General features: G+C 41.7%; 2 long non-coding RNA genes across 2 annotated transcripts in view; both read left to right on the top strand.

The window, feature by feature from the left end:
• LOC149459762 (uncharacterized) overlaps positions 1–25,965 on the top strand; it is a 127,958-nt gene that overhangs the window by 83,373 nt on the left and 18,620 nt on the right. The gene's annotated exons all lie outside the window — the stretch shown is intronic.
• On the top strand, positions 11,186–13,962 carry LOC149459763 (uncharacterized). Its single transcript, XR_016313225.1, has 2 exons — positions 11,186–11,623; positions 13,555–13,962. It is a non-coding gene; the product is annotated as an uncharacterized LOC149459763 (long non-coding RNA).

Genomic DNA, 25,965 nt, shown 5'->3' with positions numbered 1-25,965 from the left:
CAGAGATCAGATTTGGAGGAGACACGAAGCTTGCTTGAAAGAAAATCTCACCAGGGCCTGAACGGTTTAGCAGAAGCTTGACAGTTTCATGTTCAATGGTTCCAACAGTTGCCTTTTCGAAATTCGAAGGCTCTCGTGTTTGGAAAGGTCTTCTGGATTTTACTTTCAAATTGTAATTGCTGCAACTTAAGCTGAAGATTAATCTTCTTATACTTTAGCCGTCTTCATCAATATGCTAATTTGTATTATTATTTTTTTTCCAATACAATCCTTCCAGTTTAATAATATACCTTATTTCAGACCCAGTGACATCATTACTAGGTCTCTGTGCTTCTCTATGTAATTCAGACAGGTCATGCCTGGTGGGAGGGTTTAGTTGAAGCTTTCTGAAAACATCCCTTTGTCTCTCAAGAGCTCTCTGCCCTGATGAAAGCGGTGGGCTGTCTCTAAGAAGGAGTCAAAATATTTTAATGGACAAATGCCAGTCTGGAGGAGTACAAGCTCCCAGGCAATATGTATTTGCAAGCACCACCCTAGGTAACACCTACATGTGATGCAGAGCCTCCATGGTTGAAAGAACTGAAATCCAATGATTGAAAGGTGTGGGCCAAGGAAAGTCACTCTGGGGAGGAAAGCACTAGATGATGCTGGACATTCTCCAACAAGGAAATGAAGTGAGCTCAGTCTGACTTGCTGCAGCTTCTAATGCACACTGTGAGAAGCTCACAGCATGCGGGGAAATCAGCATAAGCAGTTTCAGTACAATAGAGGATCCTGAACAACTGTGCAAGACTGAGGGAAAGGCTGGAGTTCAGATTTAAAGATTATCCAAAACCAACTCTTTTTTCTTTTCCTTTGGAAAAGATAAGAAATGATTGCTACCCCCTTTCTGAGTCCCCCCCCCCCCTTCCCGGGAGATTGCCCTTCACTTCCTATTGTGTAGACTAAGCAGGAAGTGAAGGATATTTTTTCAAAGTGAGGGAAATCCTTTTTAGTTAGTTGTCAGTAGGACAAGTGTCCCCGTTGGAAGATTTACTCTCAAGCTGTGGTGACAACTGAAAATTTGGGGGTTTTCCTAACTTTCTGTCCTGGTGAGAATGGTAATCAGGACAACTAGAGAAAGTAAATCTTTCTATTGGGGCACAGACAGCAACAAGGATTCTATCCCACCTCACCGCTCTATCTTAAACTAAAATAAAAAGTTTGCCTTAAGGGCTTGCTTACATGGGCAAACAGTGGCTGGTAAAAGCATGCAGTTGATCTGTGATTTTATTTATTTATTACAGGTACTTATATAGCACCATCAATTTATGCAGCACTTTACATATATATAGTACATTCACATCAGTCTCTAACCCTCAAGGGGCGTACAATCTAAGATCCCTAACTCACATTCATACATACACATACTAGGGACAATTTAGACAGGAGCCAATTAACCTACCAGCATGTCTTTGGAGTGTGGGAGGAAACCAGAGTACCCAGAGGAAACCCACGCAGGCACAGGGAGAACATGCAAACTCCAGGCAGGTGGTGCCGTGGTTGGGATTCAAACCAACGACCCTAGTACTGCCAGGCAGACGTGCTAACCACTTAGCCACTGTGTTTTACCACTTCCTGACTGCCACCTAGACTAGGACTAATCTAGGGCTCTACACATACCGCAGCTGTCTTCTTCACGGCCTCTGCAAAAATGAAATGGCTTGTCACTTTCAGCAGGGTGTACCACCACCAAACTTGACCCTTTCAAGTGAATGGGGCTGTGCTGCGACTGTGCGCATTGCGATGCATGCAGACACAGCGCTATGGGTTGACATTTTGAGGGTTAAAGCAGGTAGTGAAGAGTCGAAATATCACCTCCTCATCCACCATGGATCTCTTTTTAGAAGGGCGGCAGTATAGCAAACTGCTAAATACACATTTGAACTATTTATCTGAGAGCTGTTTGTTCTGCCAAACGATTTGTAGTGCTGTCCATCCAGTCCTGAATTTACACAGTTCTGCCACACAGCACAGCCCTATCTAATAGAGCAGGAGACTTGATTTTCCTCGGCAAAGAACCGGAAAAACTTAAATACTCCTGCGCTTGGAGAGTAGGTCCAAAAAGAGTTAGTGGACTGCAGTCAAATCCTGGCCCTCACGGGATGCACTAGCCTTGCTGCTCTCACAAGACTGGGGGAGTCTAGAGGCACTGCAATAATAAACAAACAGAGGGCTCATTGGCCTAGAGCATTATCCTTTAAAAATGAACTTTAATGTATAAAATGGTAAGTATTATACTCACAAGTGGATAAAAATACATATTCATCTCATGAAAGCAGCACAAAGCAATCCACAAAACATCAAGATGTAAAAGAACGATGGAATCTCAACAGTCTGACGCATTTCGAGGACATCCTCAGAGCCCAATCTTGGTTTTCCTCTTGGCAGTTCAGTAACACTTTTTTTTTTTATCTACCAGCCAGCTGATCAAAAAAAAAAAAAATAACATGCACACATTCGAGGTGGATGGAGGAATCCTCCACAGTGCGCTATTGTATTCTGACAGCGGCAACTCCTCCACTGCCAAAATACACTGATCAGTGCTGCAGCCGATTGGCTGCAAGCACTGATCAAGGGACAATATACCAATAGTGTCAGTAGATCATTACATCAGCTATTCTGGAATGGGTACGGCCATACAGTATGTGGATTGAAGTTCGGTTGGTTACTGCTGAACTGGCTGAATTTCGATCCATGTATGGCCAGCTTTACTGGTGATGTCTCTCCTTACTGTGACTAGATAGTGAAGGAGAAGCAGCAGTTTAATAAGCTTACCTATGTCACTCTGCTCTCTCCTCCTGTCAGCATACACCTCCTTAGCACATGAGAATTGCAGCCCAACTGATTGGCTCCTTGTCTGCTGTATAGAGACTGCAAGCTAATGATACCAAATTCAGGCACTTACACCTCTTGCATTTAAAAATATACATATAATGTGCATTCTCGAATAGTGGCAATTCTTTTTTGTGCAGAAATCAGACATGTTATGGCACTACAGACCTAACCAGTCAGAACACAAAAGAGTCCGTGTGATATTTTGACTTCATTGTTTTAAGTGAAAGAATTTTTACCCAGAATGTATTGTGCTTGCCTCTTAGCAGCATGACAGTGGTGGAGAGGTAGTCCTTATGTCTGCTGTCCTGATAAGGACATGTACTTATGTCTATAGTCCTTCAGAGAAGTGGAATTTTTTACACTCCGCTCCCCCACCTTTGTTTCTTATAATACAAGTATCAAGAAGACTGGCCATTTTGTGTGAGGTTAAGTGGCCTGGCTGCTTAACTCTTAGGGATCGTTCACACCATGTCCATGGTGCTGCATTGATTTGCATAGATCAGCACAGGTTCAACACGAATTGGATGGACGTCACTTTTTCACATTTATAAACTATGTAATGCAAGGGCACATAGAAAAGAATTGTTTTCTGCCCCACACCGTAATGCTTCGCAATGCACTGCAAAAAATTGCAGCATGTGAGCATTTATACGCAGGTATGCAGGTTGCCGCAGCAGTGCATAGACTCGAATGAAGTGTCATTTTGGGCACTTCAATTGAAGTAAACAGTGTGATACAACCCATCTCACTGCCCCTTACTGCTCTCACTTAACTCCTTGGTGCCGAGCACGCAAATAGCCTCTCCATGGCTGAGCGATGGCGCCGAGTGGACGCATATTTGCGTACCCAATGTAAACAAAAGATGTGCCGAGAGTTCCCAGCACATTTACCACCTCCTTGCTGAAAGGTTCCGATTGTACCTTGTAGTCAGGAGCTTTCGGATCATGTGACCGCCATGACAAGGAATCATGGCTCAAACAAAGGATTTTTTATTGGCTGAGAATCAGCCATTGTCTCCCACTGCTGCCTATCACTGCCAGTGAAGAGTGAGCAGGGGGCAGGGCTAATCAGCGCTCTGTGTGTCTTATAGACACACAAAGCGGGGCTTGGATGCGAGTACACAAGAGTGCCCCCAGAGCAAGCGGTCATCAGGCTGGAGGGGCCAGTGGGGGACCCAAGAAAAGGGACATTGGGGCTGCTCTGTGCAAAACCATTGCACAGAGCAAGTAAGTATGACATGTTTGTTTAAATAAACAAAAAACAAAAACCTGAGTCTTTAATATCACTTTATGTCTCAAAGTAGTAACATATTAGCCAAAATGTGTCATGCATAAAATTCTGATTGTACTGACAGGTAAAATCTTAAAACTGACGGCCTTTGGTCCCACACAGGGTCCAGGTGGCACAGGCTGGTGCAGAAGGAGTTAAGGCCGTGGGTGACACCCGGGGTGATGAGGGCTATGTAATGGAAAGACCCAGGTGCACGGCAAATGTTCAGCTATTCTTTATGAGGAAAACTGCCTCTAGGGACATGTAATGTAGAACAATACTACATGGGACGGTGCCAACTTGTTAACCTCCCATCACACCCTGCTTCTCCCGAACCCCCTGCCACCACCTTTCTCTACCTAAAGCATAACCATTTGTTTCTCTGCAGATTGTGCCTCTCTAAGTGCTTCTTAATTCAGCAAATATTTTGTCTATACACAACAATACTGTCACCATAATGTTTTTTGGAGGTTTATTGTTTATATGTTGCAGATAACTCTAATGTGATACTTAGGATTAATTCAAAGGGTATTTGTAGCATATTTAAGCAAACAAATTAATGTGCTGCTGTAACATTTTCCTGAAAGTAAATTTTGACCCTTTCATATTTTTACTGGTTTTTGCTGTTCCATATTTTTAGTATTGCATTTCATGTATAGATTTGAAAATATTCCCTCTAGTGGTTATATCAGGGATTGTGCATTTCTGCTTCATGACTGTTGAGATAAGAAAATGAAAATAAAGTAAGCTTTTGCCTTTACAGACCAAATAGGCTGCAATTGTATTATCTTAGAAAATGAAATATAGATACCAGTTGGTTGTCTTAAGCTACATTTGTTCCTAAAGTAGCAATAAAAGACTTGCAAGGAGTCTATTATTTTTAGGTTAATTAACTCTTTATTTAAGGAATTTCACAGTACAAGGCATAGTGAAATAGCAGACAAAATGTAAATTCTGTCCCATTTATGGAAGAGTATCATAAACAAGAGAAACATGAAACATATCACTGAAAAAGGTTGGTGAGACTTGAGAACTTGGAGCCTAACAAACACAAACAAGGCCATGAAAGAGGGGATGAAAAGGAAAGGGAGGAGATAGAAAGAAAGGAGGGATAGGGAAGGGAACCAGGTGAAAAACCAGAAGGATGAGGTAATCAGACACAAGAGGAACTGAGGGTCTACCATCTCTTAGAAATGAAAGGATGGACAGGAGGTCTCACAAGTCCTGGAAACAACCAGAGAGCAAAATGATCTAGGAGTGTATGTCTAGTTCACTGTGTGATCAAGGCTCAGAGATTGCCGGAATCGCTGTATGCCCTCCGACAAGTTCAGACTGTATGGACTTTTTCTGGGTTAGTGCTGTCCTCTGTGACCAGGGTCTCCATTGCCATGATGTTGCTGAGTATTTGAACCCATTCTAAAAGATATTTAGGAGGAAATCTATTATTTTTAGTCAAGTCAGATCAGCTCCATAGGCTTGCACTTTAAGCTGCTATTGTAACATATTCCTGGAAGTAAATGTTGACCCTTCCATACTTGCTTACATGCTGTTCCATATTTTGATTGTTTTATTTCATGTTTAAATTTGAAAATGCTCCCTCTAGTGGTTGTATCAGGAAATGTGGTCAGGCCATGCCATGCCATGAGCTACAACTCAGTTTTGTAAGTAGGCTTGTTAGGAGCCCATTATTATCAGTAAAATCAGATCAGACCCATAGACTTGCACTTGAAGTGCGGAAAGTCGTTTGTGAGCCAGGTCTTCTCACCCAGCATCAGTACCTGACCTGACAAATGGGTATGAATTTCCACAGATACACTCCAAGATCTTGTGGTGAGCCTTCCTGGAAGAGTGAAGGCTGTGGTAACCTCAATGAGGGAGCCAAATTCATATTAATGTCCATGGTTTTTGAATGGGAAGTCAAAGAAGCTCATATGCAGGTGGTGGTCAAGAGTTCACAATCTTTAGCCATGTAGACTATCGCTTTGTAGTTCTGGGGTACAGCCAGCACTTGCCCTTGGCTAGAACAGCCAGCTTGATCACTTTAAAGCTGTGTTAGAGGTCTTGCAGGAATATGCTAAAGAAAATTCTGGTCCAGACTCCCTCCAGTGCTGGTTATATGACCAAAGCCCTAGGCTTTTGGTCACGCAGTCATTTTTGAAGAGTAAAGATGAGCTTGGGTTAGGTCCAAACCCATGTTCAATGGAACTCTGAAGCAAGAAAGCTGTCAATACTGGCCCTATCAGCTATGGCCGGGGCATTCCCAACCCTGCAGCTGCACAGACACAAAGGAGTGGGGATGCTTGTGATGTCATGGCCATATTATGTCAATGTGGCCACATGGACACATAACCACATTAGGTTCATGTTTTTGACCTAGTCTGGCCATGTGGTCATATTCAATGATGTTAGGAGCATCTTTGCTCCTTTGTATACGTGCCTTGGTATGCCCCCGATTGCAGCTTATTGGGCCAGCACTGAACGCTTCTGTCCAGGTTTGGACCAAACCCAAGCTCATCCCTACTGAAGAGGAAGATCAGCAGTGATCACATGACCCAAAAGGCTCTCCAAAATACTAGCGGAAAGTTTGTAATGAATATAAAAACTAGTAATGTGTGGCTGTTTATTTTAGGTTTTTGCTGCTTAAAAACCCATGTCACCAATCCTTTGTTATACCTTTGTAGATCTGAGAGAGATTTTCTGAAGAAAAGGGTCAAAGTTAAACATTTAAAAAGCATAGGTTGGTAGGTGTACGTTTTTCTGAATATTTATTTTAAATAATGAAAAGAAAAGTTTACTTTAAATGGATTAACATGAACATGTTATGCTATTTTAAATGCAGTTAGTGTGAGCACCTGAATTTGACTTGGTATTAGCCTCTTGCAATCCCCTGTACAGCAGAGCTCCGGCTGAGAGAGGGTGGGGCAACCCTATAAACCAATCAGATATGCTACAGTGCACATGTGCTGAAAAGCTGTTCAATCACAGGCTGGGGGTGGGAAGATGATACTGTGAGCTCCTCACATTAGAAGCTGCAACAAGTCAGACACAGCCAGGGGTGGACTGACCATTTGGGAACTTGGGCACTGCCCGAGGGCCCGGGGTCAGTAGGGGGCCCCATGAAGTGCCCCTGGTACCTTTCATAGGCTTTTTTGGGTGTGGTTCGATTTGGGCTAGGACACAGGGGCCCCATAATCTCCATTGCCCGGGGGCCCCTGCCTGGAGGACATCCAGCATCATCTAGTGCTTTCCTCCCCAGCCTAACTGCCCCTGGTTTTCCCCTTTCATTGGATTTCATCACGAAGGCCTAGCATCACATGTGGACATTACCTAGGGCTTTCTGTATGCAAATGAAGTCTGCCTAGAAATGCCCACTCCCCTAGACTTACATCCATTCATCAATGCATTTTGATATTTGTATAACTCCTCCCAAGAGCCAACCCACTGATTACACCAGGGCTGAGGGCCGTTGAGAGAAGTACTGAGGCAGGGTGCTGTGATGTTTTATAGGAAGCACCCTGCCAGTCCCTCCCACCAGCCATGGTCTGCCTGCATTGCACAGAGAAGCACAGAGACATGGTCTAAAATAAGGCAGGAAAAGTAAATGGAAAGGTTTTATTTAAAAATATTATTAGCATGTTGATGAGGGGGGTAGGGTGGAACGAGTGAAGGCAAAACAAAAGCAAATTAAACTCCCGGTTTCAACCTGTTTGCGTCCTTTATTCTATGTTGAAAGCATTCCCCCGTAACAGTGAATGACAGCTGCCTACAAATCTATCTTAAACTCTCAACTGCACCTTTTGTGCTGCTCATTAGTTAAGGGGTTAATTTCGTACAGTCGGTCCAGTATTACCCGCAGAGCTGCAAGCAATTCTTTTATTCACTTGCAAAGAAAGTGTTAAAAAAAAAAAGGCAGCCAACGCCAAGCTATTATCGTTGCTCCTTAATGCCAGCAACGCTGTGAAAAGTTACCCTTGGCACAGATGCGGTTAAAACTTGCCCAGCGTGTCTTATCGTTTTCACGAGAGTCTGCCAACTTCCCGAGACGCAGCTACAAAATGTCCGCCGCAGCTCTTCCGCCATTTTGTCGATGGATTTTATTACTCGTTTTTTTTTCCCGTCTCTCTCCCTTTGCATCCTGCATCTGCGCCGGACTTGGAGAAAGTAAACAGCCGTGATTTCAGAATCTCCCTGTTTTATTTTGTTGGACGATTGTTGCTGACTGACTTCTCAGAAAGAAAAAAAAGGCGTAGTGCATGTAAGGAGTTTGGATTGGGACCAATGTGTGCTTTCGACAGGCTGACCTTGGGGCAGTGCCATTAACCGTTGTGTCTCTAATAGCACGAGAAATGCTCCTGGCGATCGGACGCTTGCACACAGCGTACAGACTAACAGCCCAAGGTCAATTTTTTTTTCCGTTGAGACGCTGCTAAGGGGTTAACTGCAGTCAGTCTTGTTAACTGTCCTGTGTACGGTGGATGCGGCACAGACTCTTGTACAATGTTCATTTGAAATAAGTCCAACTTTAAAGGGAAATGCTGTGTTTTATTTAACCAACCCACTACAAGGTTCATTTTTATTTTAGCCGGAGTGCATCTTTAAAGCAAAACTATACCCATCGGTTTAACTGTTTCCCTAAACTGTGAATGATAACTGTCACAGTTGCTTGTGCTGTCAACCAAACTGTCAAGTCATCAAATGTCTGGTATCATAACTGATCACATGTGCAGCAGCATTGCAACTGCAAATCAGATAGAGACTAAGATGTTAGCTTCCTTGGCTGTAAAGGATATATGAGGGTTCAGTTCTGCTTAAAATCTGAACTTCTTCCAAAACGTTCCTTTTTGGTTTTGTATAGAAGTAGTAAGGGTTAGAACCACCTTTACCTTTTGCTTTAATCTCATTTCCTTTCCTGGTGACAGGGCATCACAGGGTCAGGAAGAAACAACGTATCTCTGATACAACATGGACAGTAATAAAAGAACATTTATTTAAATCTGAACTGAACTCTTGTCAATCAACATTAACTATTTTTAATCCTTTTTCTGCTAGCATTTGTAAATAGATAGGAAAGTATATTATATTTACTTGTTTTAAACTTTTTTTTTTTACATCTTTAATTGATTCCTGGTTTCTGGCCTAGGCCACAATGATGTCATACATCCCAGGAGTCTTTATGGGCTATCCTAGCTAAGCACTCCCTCCTGCCTGCATGCCTGAGCTAAGGGCAGATGGATTGAAAGAAGTAAATGTGACATGGATTATCTTCCCTTACTCAAGATGGCCTTGGCTAGAAATGCTAGGGGGTGTTTTTCAAACTGGTATAGTGCAGTAAAGGCTTCTTAAAATGGAAGACACTTTTTTTTTTTTATTCTTTTTTTCGGAGCTCTGTAGTGCGGTGCAAAGTCGATCGCCTGTGAGCAAAAAAAAGTGAACCATGAAACCACAGCACAACAAAAAAATGCAAAAAGGGTATAGAATAGAATCAACCTTCAAAAAAGTACACAACGGGTACAGACTAGGACCAACCTTCAAAGAGGAAGGGCTTCAATCCCTAAACCCCCCAGAGCACAAGGCTCCTGACAAGGGTAAGACATATTATGGTCTACATAGGTCAAAGCAAGGTGAACCCGGCTTCCTAGGGACCTGCCAAAGCAGATCCTCCAAGTACTAGGTGAGGACATGCCTGAAAGAGAGCCCCTGCTTGGGAAGAGGAGAAAGACCTGAAGGCCACAGAACCTCTCCTTAACATCAGGGCAGGCCCCAACAAAGCTGCACCCCAAAAAAACAACAAAAACACGTGCAGTACTAGTGTCCATGATAAACAGTATAAAATAGGCCAGTATAAAAATTTCCTCTGGACTAGCCATAAGGCCTACCCAAGGGACGTGTGCAAGAAAAGCTATAATTGATCTGACAAAGTGCCAGTGAAACTCAATGAGGTCCTAAGTTGATAGTGTTTTTCTGTCACCACTGGAATGCCATTACCAGGGGGCACATCACCAGGATCTCCTTACGACTCAGAGACTATAGAAGATAATCACACATCTCATTCCATCACATATCCAAAAATTATGCCCCATCAGTCAGTTGGTGTATAGTGCAAAGTTAGTCTAATTTTATAGAGACTTTTATTCCAAATTACATATAGCTGTTTCAGGTTTTTTGGCCATCATAAGTGCAGTGTGTGAAAACCATGGCCTCCACGGAATAGGATTGGGACCCAACAAGGTAGTATAACCAGTTCGGTGTGGAGAAATTTGAATGGTCTGCATTGAGCCCTGGCCTAAACCCTGCTGAACACCTTTAGGATGAATCGTTATTGGCCTGTTGTGCACCAGGTCTTCTCGTACAGCATGTCTGTGTGAAATGCCAGCTCCATAAAAACATCAAATGGCATCCCTAGGTCCCCACCTTTAATCCTATTGGAAACCTCTGAAATAAATCAAAAGACCAATTGTGAGCCAGGTCTTCTCATCCAACATCAGTACCTGACCTCACAAATGGACATAGCTTTCCAGAGACACACTCCAAAATCTTGTTGAAAGTCTTCCCAGAATAGTGGAGGCCATCATATCTGCAAAGGTAGGTGGGGGGACCTCATTAAAAATACCCATGGCTTTGGAATAGGATGCAGTGTGATGGCCGGGTGTCAAGTTTTTGTCAATTAGAGCATATACCTGAGCAGCTGGAAACAGGCACTTATTATATGTTGATACATGTAATATGTGTATATAATTATATAAATTAAATGTTTTTTCTTTTGCTATCTGATATCTATATGCTGATAGATAAATATTTACATATGTATGACATTTTACCTACAGAAATGTTGGATTAAATTAGATTTTAGGATGTTAGGCTATAGACAGTGTGCCAAAGACACCCTCCAAGCCTGGTTTTAGGCTGTAGCTCCCCACAGCAGCTGGAAGGTGCGTGCAAGATTTATGGAATTCTATAAATACATTCTGAAAAAAAGATTTAGTGTTCTTTGAGGCTGAGCTCGCTGGAGGCAGTTGTCAGTGAGAATAAGACACAAGAGGTGATAGACTTTAAATTAACTCGCTGGAGAAATTTGCGCAGTAAGCCTGGCCAGCATTTTGTATCTGTATGGTAAATGTCGCATCGTCTGAAGACATTTGGTGCTCGTGACACTTTAAAGAAGGACCCTGCTAGGCCCTGTTTACATCCAGACAGCAGTTTTTGAAAAACAACAGCCCTTCTGTGAAAAACAAAGCAACACTTCTCAATTGTGGTTTTTCTTTGGATCTAAGAGATGGACCCAGATGAAAGCATCAGAAAACAATGTTTGCCCACTTTTTATCGTCAGCATGTCATAGCTGAACACATCTGAACCAGGAGAAAAAAAACAGTTGAAGGATCTTTTGTTGGCTCTGGATATAGATGTTACCATCAATGTGTGGAAAGCAGGCATTGTATAGAATGCCTTGGAAAACTATTTAATGCTTGATGTTTTTAGGTAACGTATGAAATGTCTATGTTATTTAAATATGCTATATATTGTACTTTCCCTAGGCATTGTATATAATACCTAGACATTATACATCATGACAAGTACTATTTAGGCAAAGTATGAAAAGAGAGTCATGAAAAGGCCTTTATTGGAAAGATGTATATGAAAATAAAAGAACAAATACAAAATAAAGTACAGGACTTGGCAGAAGTACTCAATACTTTAGGTGAGCATTGAAACATATACGTGCGTTGCCACATGACAATAAAAACCTCACTAGCGGGAGTATTTTATACTTTTGGCAATGCACAGAATGCCTAGGAAATGTGTGAAATATTAAGCATTTCATACTTTCACTCCTCATATTTGGCATTCTATAGATTTCGAAGGCATTTTATATAATGCTTAATTTCACACATTGACGGTAACATAGAAACAGGCATTTCCAGGGCATCAGATTAGGATGGCATATTAGCGCCTCTCTATTTTAGACAGTTGGCATGGAAAGATTAATTGCGTTTAAAATTTGTGGTGGTTGCTCAATTCAAAGAGGATTCTAAATATAGCCTTGAATTGTATCTAAACCCAAATACTTAAACCATATACAGTATGTTCATGCACAGGTTCCTCAAATGGCAAACAATATATTTCTTTATTTTCTGCTTGAAGTTAAATCACACCATCAAGTGTATCCATGAAAACTTCCTTTCCTAGAGTGACAGCAGTAGAGTGTCTGCAGATAGCCCATCCTATCAGCCATTAACTAACTGTTCCTTCCTGCACTGCACAGTCCTAGCTAATGGTGCACAGCTTCTGGATATGAGGAAACCTGTAGCCCAGACACCACCACCGCCATCACCATTTTACAGTTCTGGGGTCCTAGAAGCCAATTATCAGGCCCAAATACTGTCATGTGGGCATCCTCCTGTCTAAATAGCCAAAACCACAGCTACAGATGGCCATGCGATGATTGAAATTTTGACAGTCCAGCAGGGACCGGATGAATTTTGATTGGCATGTAGGCTTTTCCACTCAACAGAAGTCGATTGTTTATTCGACTTCTGTCAGAGGGACATGTTTGAAAATTTTCCATTGTTCAGAGGCTGCAGCAAATTGGCTGCAGCCGCTGATCATTGTTTTCTGATAGTAACAGGAATCTATTTTTTTCTTTCTTTCCTGTATGACCAGCTTTAGACGGGTGGGGATGCTGCAGCAAGGAGACAGCAATGGAGCGTTGTTTTGTAAGGATAAAAAAATGGGGTGTGGAGGTGTTGCTTCCAACAGATGCAGTCACTCTGCCCTGATTGGCAAGTGACTTTTTCAGGGCTGTTGGAATACAGTGTTCACTTGTGTATGTTTGTGCAACAACTAGATCAGTATTCAGTAGAGATATATTCTTCAACCAGTAGATGGCAGTGTTTATAAGTTTGTAGCTGCATCTTTGACTATACTCTATGTCTTCTTACTGAATAAAGTTTCCTGTTTCCTGGTTGCAGTGAACCAAGCAGAAAAACACATGGACTGTGCACTGTCTGTTCTGTAGGGCTATATACAGATTTTATAACAATTTCTAAAAAGGGCTTATGCCCACCATGATATAAAAGCACATTGCATTAAGGCAGCCCATTCAAATGAATAGGTTGCAGCACACCAAAACGTGCAAAAATCAATCATGTATCACATTTGGCAATGGAGTACATAACAATGCACAGTAACGTCCTACTGTTCCTTGTGGTGGTTTGCAGTGCATGTGCGTTGGAGCGGAGTTGTCTCAATATCCTCATGCACCATTCAAAATGGATTACTGCAACACACCAGAACTCAAAATTCTGTTTTCAGTGTCTTTATGATCTATAACATATTTATATGCAAGGAAGGTGTTAATACTGTAATTAGGCTCTGATGTGTTCTTTACGTCTTCTCTTGTTGCTCATCAGAACCAACGTTGAGATCAGAACAAGACAAAAGAATGCAAAGGAAACGATGACGATAATAGTTAAATTAGCTGGGAGCTCTGAGCGTCATATACAGCTCTGTCACTAAAGATAACGTTTGTAGCCCTTCCTGCCTCTGCAGGCGAATCATACTCCATTACATGGCTGGGATCCTGACAGAACACTTTATTTGTTTTCACATTGGCCCAGGGAATGCTGGGTAACTGCAAATCTGCACAGCAACAATTCCAATTCGCAGAACAGGTAAATAGACAAAAGACAGGAATAAAAGGACACTGATTTTTATTTTTTTTTCTTCGAAGGAACATTTTATTTTTCCTACTGGTTTGAAAAAAATAATGGATGCATATTCACTGAAATGTCTTAAATTAAATCTAAACTCTAACTAGATGACATTTAGTTTGCCAAACACGATGGATTATAAACAATTGCCATGGGTTTTTTTTCTGTTAATACGTTTTTTTCAATATTTTTTTTTTTTTTTTTGCATCTCAATGCTAATTTCCAGCAGCCTTTTTCAGCCACTTCCTGTGTACATGCATTCGCTCTGCCATTGGCTGCAGGGTGGATTATGTCTGCATAATATGTAGCCTGCATCAGGGGAACAATGGACAGTATGACAACACACGAGAAAAGTTGGGAGACAGTTGCCACCATATAACAGGAAACACCTGAACATGGCAGGATCACTAGCTATTCCTTTAAGGAAAGTTGTATATTTAAAAAAATGCTTATGTGAGATTTTAGTGGTTGGGTTTAAATCTGCTTTAAGCTGGCCAAAGGAGGAATAAAACCACAACCAGCAATATTAGGCCTAGATGTTTCACCAGCCATCTCGGGCCTGTCTTACAGTGTGCAGCTGTTCTAAAGGACTAGTGAAGAACTTTCCTGTCCATCTACCAAGAACCATGAAGTTATATAATTCATGATGTGACACACAAAATACAAGACACCTTCCCTCCTAATTAAAGCTAGAGACATGAGAACCGATTGGCCTCTCCTTGTTTCATTACAGTGGGGAAAATAATTATTTGATCCCCTGCATATTTTTTAAGTTTGCCCACTTACCAAGAAATGAAAGGTCTATAATTTTTATCCTAGGTGTATTTTAAATGATAGAGACAGAATATCAAGCAAAAAACTAGAAAAAACACATGATACAAATGTTATAAATTGAGTTGCAGTTCAGTGAGTAAAATAAATATTTGATCCCCATGCAAAATATGACTTAGTACTTGGTGGAGAAACCCTTGTTGGCAAGCACAGAGGTAAGGTAGTTGGTTACCAAGTTTGCACACATCTCTGGAGGGATTTTGGTCCACTCTTCTTTACAGATCTTCTCTAAATCCTTAAGGTTTCTTGGCTGTCACTTGGCAACTCAAAGTTTCAGCTCCCTCCATACATTTTCTATAGAATTAAGGTCTAGGCCACTCCATGACCTTAATGTGCTTCTTCTTGAGCCACTCCTTTGTTGCCTTGATGGTATGTTTTGGTTCATTGTCATGCTGGAAGACCCATCCACGGCTCATCTTCAGTGTTCTGGCTGAGAGAAGAAGGTTCTCATCCAAGATTTTACAATACATGGCCCCGTCCATTGGCCCCTCAATGTGGCAAAGTCACCCTGTACCTTTAGCAGAGAAACAGCCCCAAAGCATAATGCTTCCACCTCCTTACTTGATTGTAGGGATGGTGTTCTTAGGGTCATAGTCAGCATTTTTCTTCCTCCAAATATGGCAGGTTGAGGGCTCTGCAGGATTTCAGAAAATGTAGGCATATAATGTTACCAATGGTTTGTTTAGTGACTGTGGTCCCAACTGCCTTGAGATCATTCACAAGCTCCTCCTGTGTAGTTCTAGGCTGATCCCTCACTTTTCTCATGATCATCCTTACTAATGAGGCGAAATTTTGCATGGAGATCTGAGGGCGATTGATGGTTATTTTGTATTTCTTCCATCTGCGAATAATTGCTCCAACAGTTGTCTCCTTTACATTAGTGATGGGCTGAACACCCCCCTGTTCGGTTCGTGGTCGAACATTCGAACCTACAAAAAGTTTGACCGTGAACTTCGAACAGGGACAATCTACTTAGCGGTAGCTTACTGCATCTGAGTATGCGGTAAGGTAAAAATGTAAAAAATGTCCTCCGAAGTAGATCCAACGTCAATCACGATGCCCACCGCCACTACCACCAAACCAAAAAAGAAAAAATGATCCACCTTCTACGCTGGCTCCCGCCATCTGACAGCTGCAATGACAATTCTTAAATAGGGTGATGATGTTACAAGGGGGCGGGATCATGCCCTGTGCTTGCCCAAAGCATTGCACCTGACCTGTGGTCTTTGCCTTTGGCCAATCACAATGCAGAGTGCAGTGTGGCGCATGGTTTGCAAACAGCCCGCCGAACGCTCATACCATTTGTGTGTTCACTGAACTTACATTCGACTCGAACATGCAGCCCATCACTGCTTCTCACCAAGCTTCTTGCTGATGGTCTTGTAGCCCCTTCCAGCTCTGTGCAGGTCTACAATCTTGTCCCTGTCATCCATTGACAGCTCTTTGGTCTTGCTCATGGTAGCGAGGTTTGAATGGAAGAAAGAGATTCTGTGGAGAGGTGTCTTTTATACACATAATGAATTGTCTTTAGGAGCACCTTCTTAGATTGATAGGACTAACCTGTGTACCACATGAGCACATAGCCAGTTTGTGGGAGCCAGAATTATTGTTGGTTGGTTGGGAATCAAATACTTATTTTACTCACTGAACTTCTGGATTATTGGTTGATATTCTGTCTCTATCATTTAAAATACACCTATGATAAAAATTATAGACCCTTCATTTTTTTGTAAGTGGGCAAACTTACAAAATCTGCAGAGGATCAAATAATTATTTTCCCCATTGTATATGTTTAAACATTACTTGGAAAAGGCAATGCTCTGAAATGTGTTTGCACAGAGAGCTTTATCCCTCCCAGTACTCCAAAGCCATGAGCACTGTGCAGATCCTTTGCTTTTAAATAAAGCAAAGTAGTAAGTATAATATTTACCTTCCATGTGACTTGATATTGGCACAAGAGATAATGTCTAGAGAGTGCAATTCTGCAAAACTACCATTAGGTCAATATCTTGAATGTGGCTCAGACGCTGGACCCACCCCACCACAAAATGTGCATATAGTTAATACGACAAGTGTGTACCAGTTGAAAAGTGTCACATTTTCTAATATACTTAGCCAGAAAAAAATTCCTCTGCTTCCTTTTTGTTGCATTCACTAACACTGGCATAACCTGCTCTACTGAAACCATCCAAGCAGTAAATCACAGTGCAGTTTTATTTGGTATCTGCTCACCTGAGTCCATTTAGACACAGTCAGAATTCTTAAGCCCCGATGAAGCAGGAGTGTGTTTGGCCCTCGAAACGCATCGGCTCTATTCTGCTATGAGTCAATTTTATTGTTAAAGCTGTTATAAAAGGCGTTTTTTTTATTGACCCCTTGGTGCCAAGCGTATGTGTATATGTGGCCCCATTGAACTGGGTATTTTTCCTTGCAACCGCATATATGTGTATGTGTCTTTGTGCTGGTTCATTGCACAGCGCACCCCCAGCACAAAGACTAGGGTCTCACCGGGAGCCCCGGGTCCCGTACTAACAATTGGGACCTGGAGCTCCCGATTCCAGGACACCTGATCGCTGTGATAGCCTCTGATTGGCTGTCACTGTGAAACCCGCCCCTGTGTTTCTCTCTCTGTGACTGGAGAGAAAAAATACATTGTATCTCTCTCTCTCCTTGCAGATACAAAAATAAACAAAAGTGTGTAAAAAAAAAACAAATAATAATAATAATAATTAAAAATAAATACCTAGATCAAGGATAGATCTAGGTCAGTACCATGGTTAATGTTTGGGTTCAAAAGGTCAAAGGTCAGAATCAAAGATCATGGTCAGTATATTTTGGGCAGGATTTAAAAAAAAAAATAGTATCAGTGTCAGTGTGTTTAAAGCAAAATGCGCACTATTGTTTCTGGGCTGTACTATGGGTACATACAAAAACTAATATACACATGTGTGGCATCGCTGCGATTGTTGGGAGTAGGAGAATTTATTTTGGGTTGTCTTTTGGTGGTAGGTTTTGATAGTAACAAGAAATATGCAGCTAAATTTAAAAAACTTTTTTTTATATACTTTTTTTTTACTATTTTGGAACAGGTTTTGATAATAAAATAAAAATCATTTACTACCAAATGTAAGCCCAGTTCGTCCTGAAAAAATAAAAGGTGTGATCCACCTGGAAGCACAAAGTAGTTGATAATGATATATACAGTTTTACTAACACTGGCCAAAGTTGCAAAACTGTGTTTAGGCATTAACATCTGTTTTTCCCTTAGGTGCGAAGGGGTTAAAACAACAAACATTTTAAAATTACCTGCTCTGTTGCAATGGTATTGCAAAGAGTGGCCCCAAACCTCCTTTTCTGTGGTCCCCCGCCTGCACTGTCTGCTCCTCCTATATTGTACTTGTCCCTATAGCAAGCTTGCTATAGAGGCAGACATGTGAACTCGCTTCTGAGTCGGGCAGTGTGTATCCATAGACACACACAGTGCAGCTTAGCCCTGCCCCCTTCTCCCTCCTCACTGGATTTGATTGACAGCAGCAAGAGCCAATGGTGCCTGCTGTTGCTGCTGTGCCCTCTGAGTAGAGGATCACAGACAAGCACCACTGCACTGGATCGAGATAGGTAAGTATTTAGGGAGATGAGTGGGCGATACAATAAATGGGACATTTTTTACCTCAATGTGGGGAATTCATTATTTAGAACCACTTTAAATTACCTTGGACTCTTAGGAGTTTGTTTAGTGCTCTCATTGGATTGTATGTGTGTGGATGTATTTTCCTGACACTTCCTGAGAACTCTCACTGCTTTAAGGGATACAAAAGGGATAAATGGACTTAAATAGTTTGGTAAACACTAAGACCAGCAGAGTACTAATTCCCACTGCTAGAAATGTTGCCCGCAATGTTTTTCCACGTCAGACGATGCAGGCTAATTGATTTTCATTGCTTCCTTGGAAGAGTGGAGAGAATGAGCAGTAACCTATAGGAGCTATGTCAGAAAGAATTTAATTATTTCCCCTTACTTACAAAGGAAGCCTGCTCAATGATTTACAACTCATATTTGTAATCAGAACTGCTGAAATCAGTTGTTAGGAAACATGCTGCAACTGGTACACATAGAACTGAAAATCTGTCAAATAAGAGTTCAATCTTTAAAAAGTCCCCTACTCTATGTCAGAGGAGCTCCAGTCAAATTGGTGTTTCTTAAAAGTCAGCAGCCACAAAAACTGTAGCTGCTGACTTTTAATAAACAGACACTTACCTGGCCCAGGATTCAGCGATGTGCTCACCCAAGCCATTCTTTATATCGCTGTCTTGTCCCCTGCGTCGGCAACTCAACTGTGGGCACAGAATGGTTCTGCAGTTTTCTGGGACCTGTCACATGTGGGGTGGGACATCCGTTCCAATCACTAAATCGGTCGGAGCAGAAGTGGGTCAAAACCAGGGACCCCCACCAAAAAAAGTGCCATTAAGTAAATAGGAGGGGGGAAGGAGGCCTTAAAGAGGAACTTCCCATTTTAAGTGGATCTCCACTTTAATGGGCTGATGGCTATGAATCGTTCAACAATCAAGTTCTTTAGGTAATACTTTCCTGAAGAACCTCACAATGTTTGTAGCATGGAGGATTTGGCTTAGCTAAGAAGAAAATTTAAATAGTGTGAATAATGTTCAAAAACTGACAACATTTCCTAGAGGCCATCTGTTTTTGTAAAGAAACTACCCCTGAAAATAGCCATTGAATAAAGTGCAAGAACTTAAAAGAACAGGGGCCCAAGAGCCCCAGAAACTGGGGCACTCTATTATGTTAATGCTGACTTATCTCAGGCCCAACATTTTGTCTACCACTACTAGGCTATAACTACAATAAGAAGTCTTGCTGACCAGTAGTAAACTGGCAGCTTTGACACTAGGAAAGTAAGTCAATATTTGCATGATAGAGCGCCCAATGTATCAAGGCTCCCAGGGTTGTAAGATACTGGCAATGCATGCAGGAATGTCTGCCTGCATTTAATCTAAGAAAGCAGTTTAGAAGAGGAAGACATTAAAGGGACCCTGTCAAGGAGTATCGGATGCCTGTGTCCCTCACCTTACACTGGATCCTTCCTCTGACCTCTATGTCTGAACAGGACTCAGCAGTGACTTAGGGGTTGGATGAAGGTATCGGTGGAGAACACAGACATATGATACTCCTGGAAGAATTGAATTTCAAAAAGACTAAAGGAGACTGCAGCTTCGGAACCAAGGAGAGGTAGGAGTCAGGCCTTGATGGGTTTATAGCCCTGATAGGGCTTATTTAAGGAACCAGGGAACATTTGCTTCTGGTCACAATAACAGAACTGGTTACAAGTTTAATTTCTTAGGCACATTGGTTTCTGTGGTTTTCCGGGTCTGTACAAGCATATATTTGATATGTGCTATATCTTTGTTTTATTATTCTGCACAAACAGGAAGCACATGCATACTTGATATGGGCAACGTCTTGTCTTGAATCACAGATCACTGTACGGCAGTGCCCTTCAAGTAAGCCATGTGGCCAGTTAATTTTCTGTGAAATCAGAATTTCCTATCTAATCTGCAGTTCAAAAAGAGTAAAATACACACAACACAAAAAGAATAAAAAATCTAGTTAGTCACGTCAGTCACCTCCGTATGCCATTATTGATTAATGATTGATTAACAGCTGGCTACATTCTTTACACAGAGTATGTAACGCCTGCATGTAAAACCCTCTATGTAGCTCACAAGAGGGATTTGGCAGTTGTTATCCGGGTGGATAATTAATCAGCCACAATGCAGCTCTCTTGGTGTCTGCAGAGTCGTGACGGATGTCAGCTAGTACAGGTCAATTTTAATGTCTTTTATGCTCAATTCCCAAGATGGACAACGTAGCCATCATAAATTTCCACATATGTCTAAAGGCTTTTTAATCTGCTACAGTCAAGAGCCAGTTGACTGCCTTTATAGGTCAGTTACTTGTGTATCCGTGGTGGTATTTTCCATAAGGCTGTTAAAGTCCGCTGAATAGGGCTGAAAGTAAAACAAGTTGGGAGCAGTAAAGTAGAAAATAGAAAGTGAAGCCGAGACTTTTTTGTCTTCTTGATTAGAATGGTGAAGCTTTAACGCCTAAGGAAACTTTCAGCTAAAATCAGCTAAATACATTTCAGGTGTATCAAAACAAAAGGTGTGCAAAGTTTTGGTCTGTTTTTATTGGAAAGCAGCCACAGACTGAATAGAAAAGCCGTGTACTGCCCATCTGTTGCAGAGCAGGCTCTCTGTGTGGAAGCAGTGGTCTCTCTGCAGAGGTCTAATACACTCCCTGCTAAGTCATAATTAGAGCACTCCAATTATCTAGAACAGGGGTGTCAAACTGGCAGCCCTCCAGCTGTTGCAAAACTGCAAGTCCCACCATGCCACTGCCTTTTGGAGTCATGCCTGTAACTGTCAATATTGCAATGCCTCATGGGACTTGTAGTTTGGCAACAGCTGGAGGGCCACCAGTTTGTCACCTGTGACCTAGAAGCATGAGTTTTGCAGGTTCCAATCCCCCCAAAAAGCTCGCCACAGTGAAGTCCCCAATACACTTGGTCTTGAGATAATAGTGTTGAGATTAAGAAGTGTTCTTTAAATGTAATTATGGAGATAGTATTTATTTAAGAAACAAGTATTTGGGAAAAGTTGGTTAAGGGCTAATGTATAGATATAGAAGGGAGACAAATATAGTATGGTTTCATGTGCTCCTGGTTGTTTGACTTGCTTATGAGTTGCTGAAGGATTTTCTTTAAGTTCTGTCAATCCCTCCACTGGCTTCCCATTGCCCAACAAATAAAATTCAAATATAAAAAGCCATTTATAACTCTGCCCCAAATTACATCACCAATCTTCTCTACAAATATCACCCAAACCATTCTCTCCACTCCTCCCACGACCTCCTGCTCTCTAGCTCCCTTGTCTCCTCCTCCCATGCTCGTCTCCAGGACTTTTCCAGAGCCTCCCCTATCCTCTGGAACGCTCTACCCCAATCTATCTGACTATTGCCTTCTCTGCCCACTTTTAGGCGATCTCTGAAAACCTATCTCTTCAGGGAAGCCTATCCTGCCCTCAGCTAATAATGGAATCTTCTGTTTCTCCTACCAGTTCATCCCCCACAGTTATTACCTTTTGTACCACCAGCCCCTCCCTCTTAGATTGTAAGCTCCAAGGAGCAGGGCCCTCCTAACCCTCTTGTATTGAACTGTATCATTGCTGTATTATCTCCCTTTATATTGTAAAGCGCTGAGCAAACTGTTGCCGCTATATAAATCCTGTATTATAATAATAATAAGTTGTTTCTGCATAAGAAACTCAAATCCACTTAGAGCAGCTTCAAGCAACTTAGAGGCAACTTAAGCAAGTCAGAAGCAGCTTGAATAAACTCAGAACAAACTCAAAGCAGTTGGTTGATTCATCTCAGCAGTGTCCACTCAAACTCAAACATGTCAGTTTCAACTAGACTGCCCCTATTATTTCAGGGTGCACATGCGTCATAAATACGGAAAAAAATAAAGTTGGCTTTAAAGGATAACTCCACTTTTGTTAGAAAAAAATTGCAAAAATATAAAATAATATACCATATACAATTGCAACACAATACATAATGTAATTGAATGTTATTAAAAATTACCTTTCCTTTTCAATCTGCAGTGCTGCAATTTTCTGTAAATGCAGCATGGCAACCTGCAGGTGTTCTGTACACAGATGGTGTGAAGAATGCCCCCCAGATATGTCATTGCCTGCTTGAGTGATTGGCTAACTGATTTTCCCAGAATCTGCACTAAGATACATATCAGATTTTGGGCATCCCCTGCAAACAGAGTGTCATTTCGGTGAGATACTCCCAAAGGGAAATCACATCTAAAGAGATGCAGACCCTGCAGTTCTCCTCATTAGAACCCTGCAGATGCAGCAGCTGCACCTCCCGTACAGATTCACTCAGCACGTGGACACAGACAAACAAATAGCTCTTTCTTCAGAATAAAAAAAGGTAGAAATTTGCAACAAAATTTATAAAAATCCTTGCAATGTACATTGATCACCCAGAGGGGAATATTTTTTTTTTTAACAAAAGTGGAGTTACTCTTTAACCACTTTTTGACCATGCTATAGCTTAATGACTGCTACAGCGCAGTCATCCAGTTCTGGGAGGGCATCATAAGATGTCTTCCCAGAACGCGCCCCCAGCGGTGCGCACCCAGCACTCTCTCTGATCGCAGTGTCCTTTGGATACAGCTGATCACACGACATGGTAAAGGGCAAATCACAGCAGCCTTTTACCACATGATCAGCTGTGCTCAATCACAGCTGATCACCATGTAAATTCACTTGCCAGTTATCGGCAGTACTTTCTTCACGCTGTCACAGTGTGAGGAAAGTACTGCAGATAACTGGCAAGTGTGAAAGGAGACATCTACACTGATAAACAGGGCACTGATTATCAGTGCCTTGGTTATCAGTGCAGCCCCAAAAGTGCCCAACAGTGCTGCCCATCAGTGCCCACCAATGCTGCCAATCTTTGCCTGTCAGTGCTACCAATATGTACCTGTCAGTGCTGCCACTCTGTGCCCATCAGTGCCACCAGTCAGTGCCATTAGTCAGTACCACCTATCAGTGCCCTTCAGTGCTGCCTATTAGTGACTATCAGTGCTGGCTATCAGTGCCCACCATTGCCGCCTGTCAGTGCCCATCAGTGCCGCATATCAGGGCAGCCTCATCAGTGCCTCCTCATCAATGCCCACCAGTGCCACCTCATCAGTGCCCATCAGTGCTGCCTATTATTGCCCATCAGTGCTGCCTATCAGTGCTGCCTCATCAATGCACATCAGTGAAAGAGAAAAATTACCTGTTTGCAAAATGTTATATTAGAAACAAAGAAAAACTTTTTTTTCAAATATTTTTGGTATTTTGTTTGTTTGTTTAGCAAAAAAATAAAACAATAAAACACCAAGTGGGGATTAAATTCCACCAAAAGAAGGTCCTATTTGTGTGAAAAAAATTATAAAAATTTCATATGGGTACAGTGTTGCATGACTGAGCAATTGTTATTCAAAGTGCAACAGCGCTGAAAGCTACATATTGGCCTGGGCACAAAGGGAGTAAAAGTGCCCTGTAGGCAAGTTGTTAAGGGAGTGGGATAGAGTAAATAAAATGTTGGGTACTAATTATGAGAAAACAGAACTCAACATGGGAGATAGCAACAAGACTTCTGTGCTGTGGATTTAAGCCAATCTAGAGGTTAGCAGGAGGTTACCCTGTCTGTCTGTCTCCAAAATACCCATCTAGTACTAGTAAGACTGCCAGCAGCACTGTAACTGTAACACTAGTCTCATTAATACGCCTTCCCGATATATCTGTCCACCTGTTGCACTCGTTGCATACACACAGCCCCTGTTTCCCCTTTTAAACAGTTTGCGTACCAGTCTACATTCCTCTCTGTCTGCAGTTGGTCAAGCTGCGTCCTGTATGGTACATGATATGTGGAAGATGTGGCGGACACCTGGTACAACCACTGTCCGGGTCATAGGTAGCAACCAAAGTCATGACAGGCAGATCTGTTCATGGGGGCCCTTACTAGGACAAGAGCCTTCCCATTTTCTGGAACAAATATGGCTGTCCTTAGAAGGAATGTAAGACTGAGCTGAAGGCACTTGGCTAGACTGACTTATCTGCTCCACATAAGCCCTTAAGGAATAAAGTGTCTTTTATGATTATAAAAAATTTCAGCAGCTGCAGACTGAAACAGAAAGGTAATATCATAAAATTACAAAATGGCTTGTGTAGCAATTACATATGCTATATTATATTTGTTTGTACAAAAATGCAGTTTTAAGGCTTCATTTTTTTTTAATACCTCTTCTGTTCTGTAGAAAAGAGGTAGGTTTGGGTAATGCTTGTACATACACTTAAAGGGCTCATGTACACAGGTGTGAAAAGATCCAGCTTTCTATGGGCCCATGCACACAACTGCATAAGGATCAGTACAAGTGTGCTGCCTTCAGATCCCTACAAAAAAGAAAAATTTGCATCTGAGATCCTGTGTAAGGACTGTATTTGTTTGTGATACCATTTACAAGCATACAACGTAAATGAGTTCCATTGAAGCTACATGCCTTGTAGCATCAAAAGGCCATTTATGCTGTAAAGCTGTTCAAATGTTAATGGCCGCTCTTGGGAAGTTTACAGAATGGCTATCCTTGCCTCTTCCTCAGAAAACCCGCTGCTTCTTGTTAATAGTCAACAACAAATTGAGTAGGGTGTTTTCACATGAACATTACTCAGAAATAGGACAAATGGCAGCAGTGAAGTCAAACTGAAGAGGTTACAAGTGGTATTTTTCTGTGACTTTTTTACGAGGTAACATGACCGAGTCATCGCTGCGATTTTCAGATATCCAGCCGTGCTAGCTCAGTACAGAACTGTCCCCGAGTGCACAGCGCTGATCCCCAGAACAGGTGCCTCAAGTTCAGACATGCTAATTGGCTCGTCGTAAAGCATAAGCGTAACTTGTCACACGTTCACCTGTTAAAACAGATATTTAGAATTTGCCACTAATCCCCTTTTCACGAGTCAGTTTTCACAGTCAGCACACTCGGCCTCTGTGTCTGCGGAATGAAGGCCCCATTCTTCGCCTGAGTTATAGCGCCTGGGCTGCACCAGCCCTGTCACTAGGGATGCTCTGGGGTTAAGTGTCTTTAGTTACAAGCTAAAACTGAATTGTTAATCCTGCTATCATTTCTATCAGGAACTTGATATGTAAAAGGTCAAGCAACCTCCCTAACATATTTCTGAGAACATATTTTTACCAGATACACTGAAAGGGGAACCGTTGTAACTTTTTTTTTAAAGAAAGCTGTAAACTTTTACACATTTAAAGGGAAATTTGTAACATTTTGATTTAGACGTGGTAGTAATTAGCTTAAATTACTGTATACCTAAAGTCAAACGTTTTTTCATTTTGTAGTACGGTAAAGTCTTCTTAAAACAGAAGATACTCACATGTTTCATTTTATCATATATCCAAAAAAAAGGATTAAAATAAAGGGATTATTCTTCCTTTTGTGACAGTGGACTGAGCCACCCAAATTATTCCGTTGTGTGCCTTTGGCAAGATGCACATCCAGATCTGCTTGTGTATAGTGTAGGTATAGCCTATTATTATAGAGCCATTTTATTCTAAACTGCATACAGTTGTTTCAGGTTTTTTGGGCACCATCAGTGCAGAGTATGGTTTCTACAAAGTAGTGTTTGGGAC

This window comes from Staurois parvus, unplaced genomic scaffold (genome assembly GCF_062004578.1).
Source record: "Staurois parvus isolate SC_StPar_1 unplaced genomic scaffold, SC_StPar_1.0 ptg000249l, whole genome shotgun sequence".
Classification (NCBI taxonomy): Eukaryota; Metazoa; Chordata; class Amphibia; order Anura; family Ranidae; genus Staurois; species Staurois parvus.
This window is presented reverse-complemented; position numbering and strand designations above follow the sequence as displayed.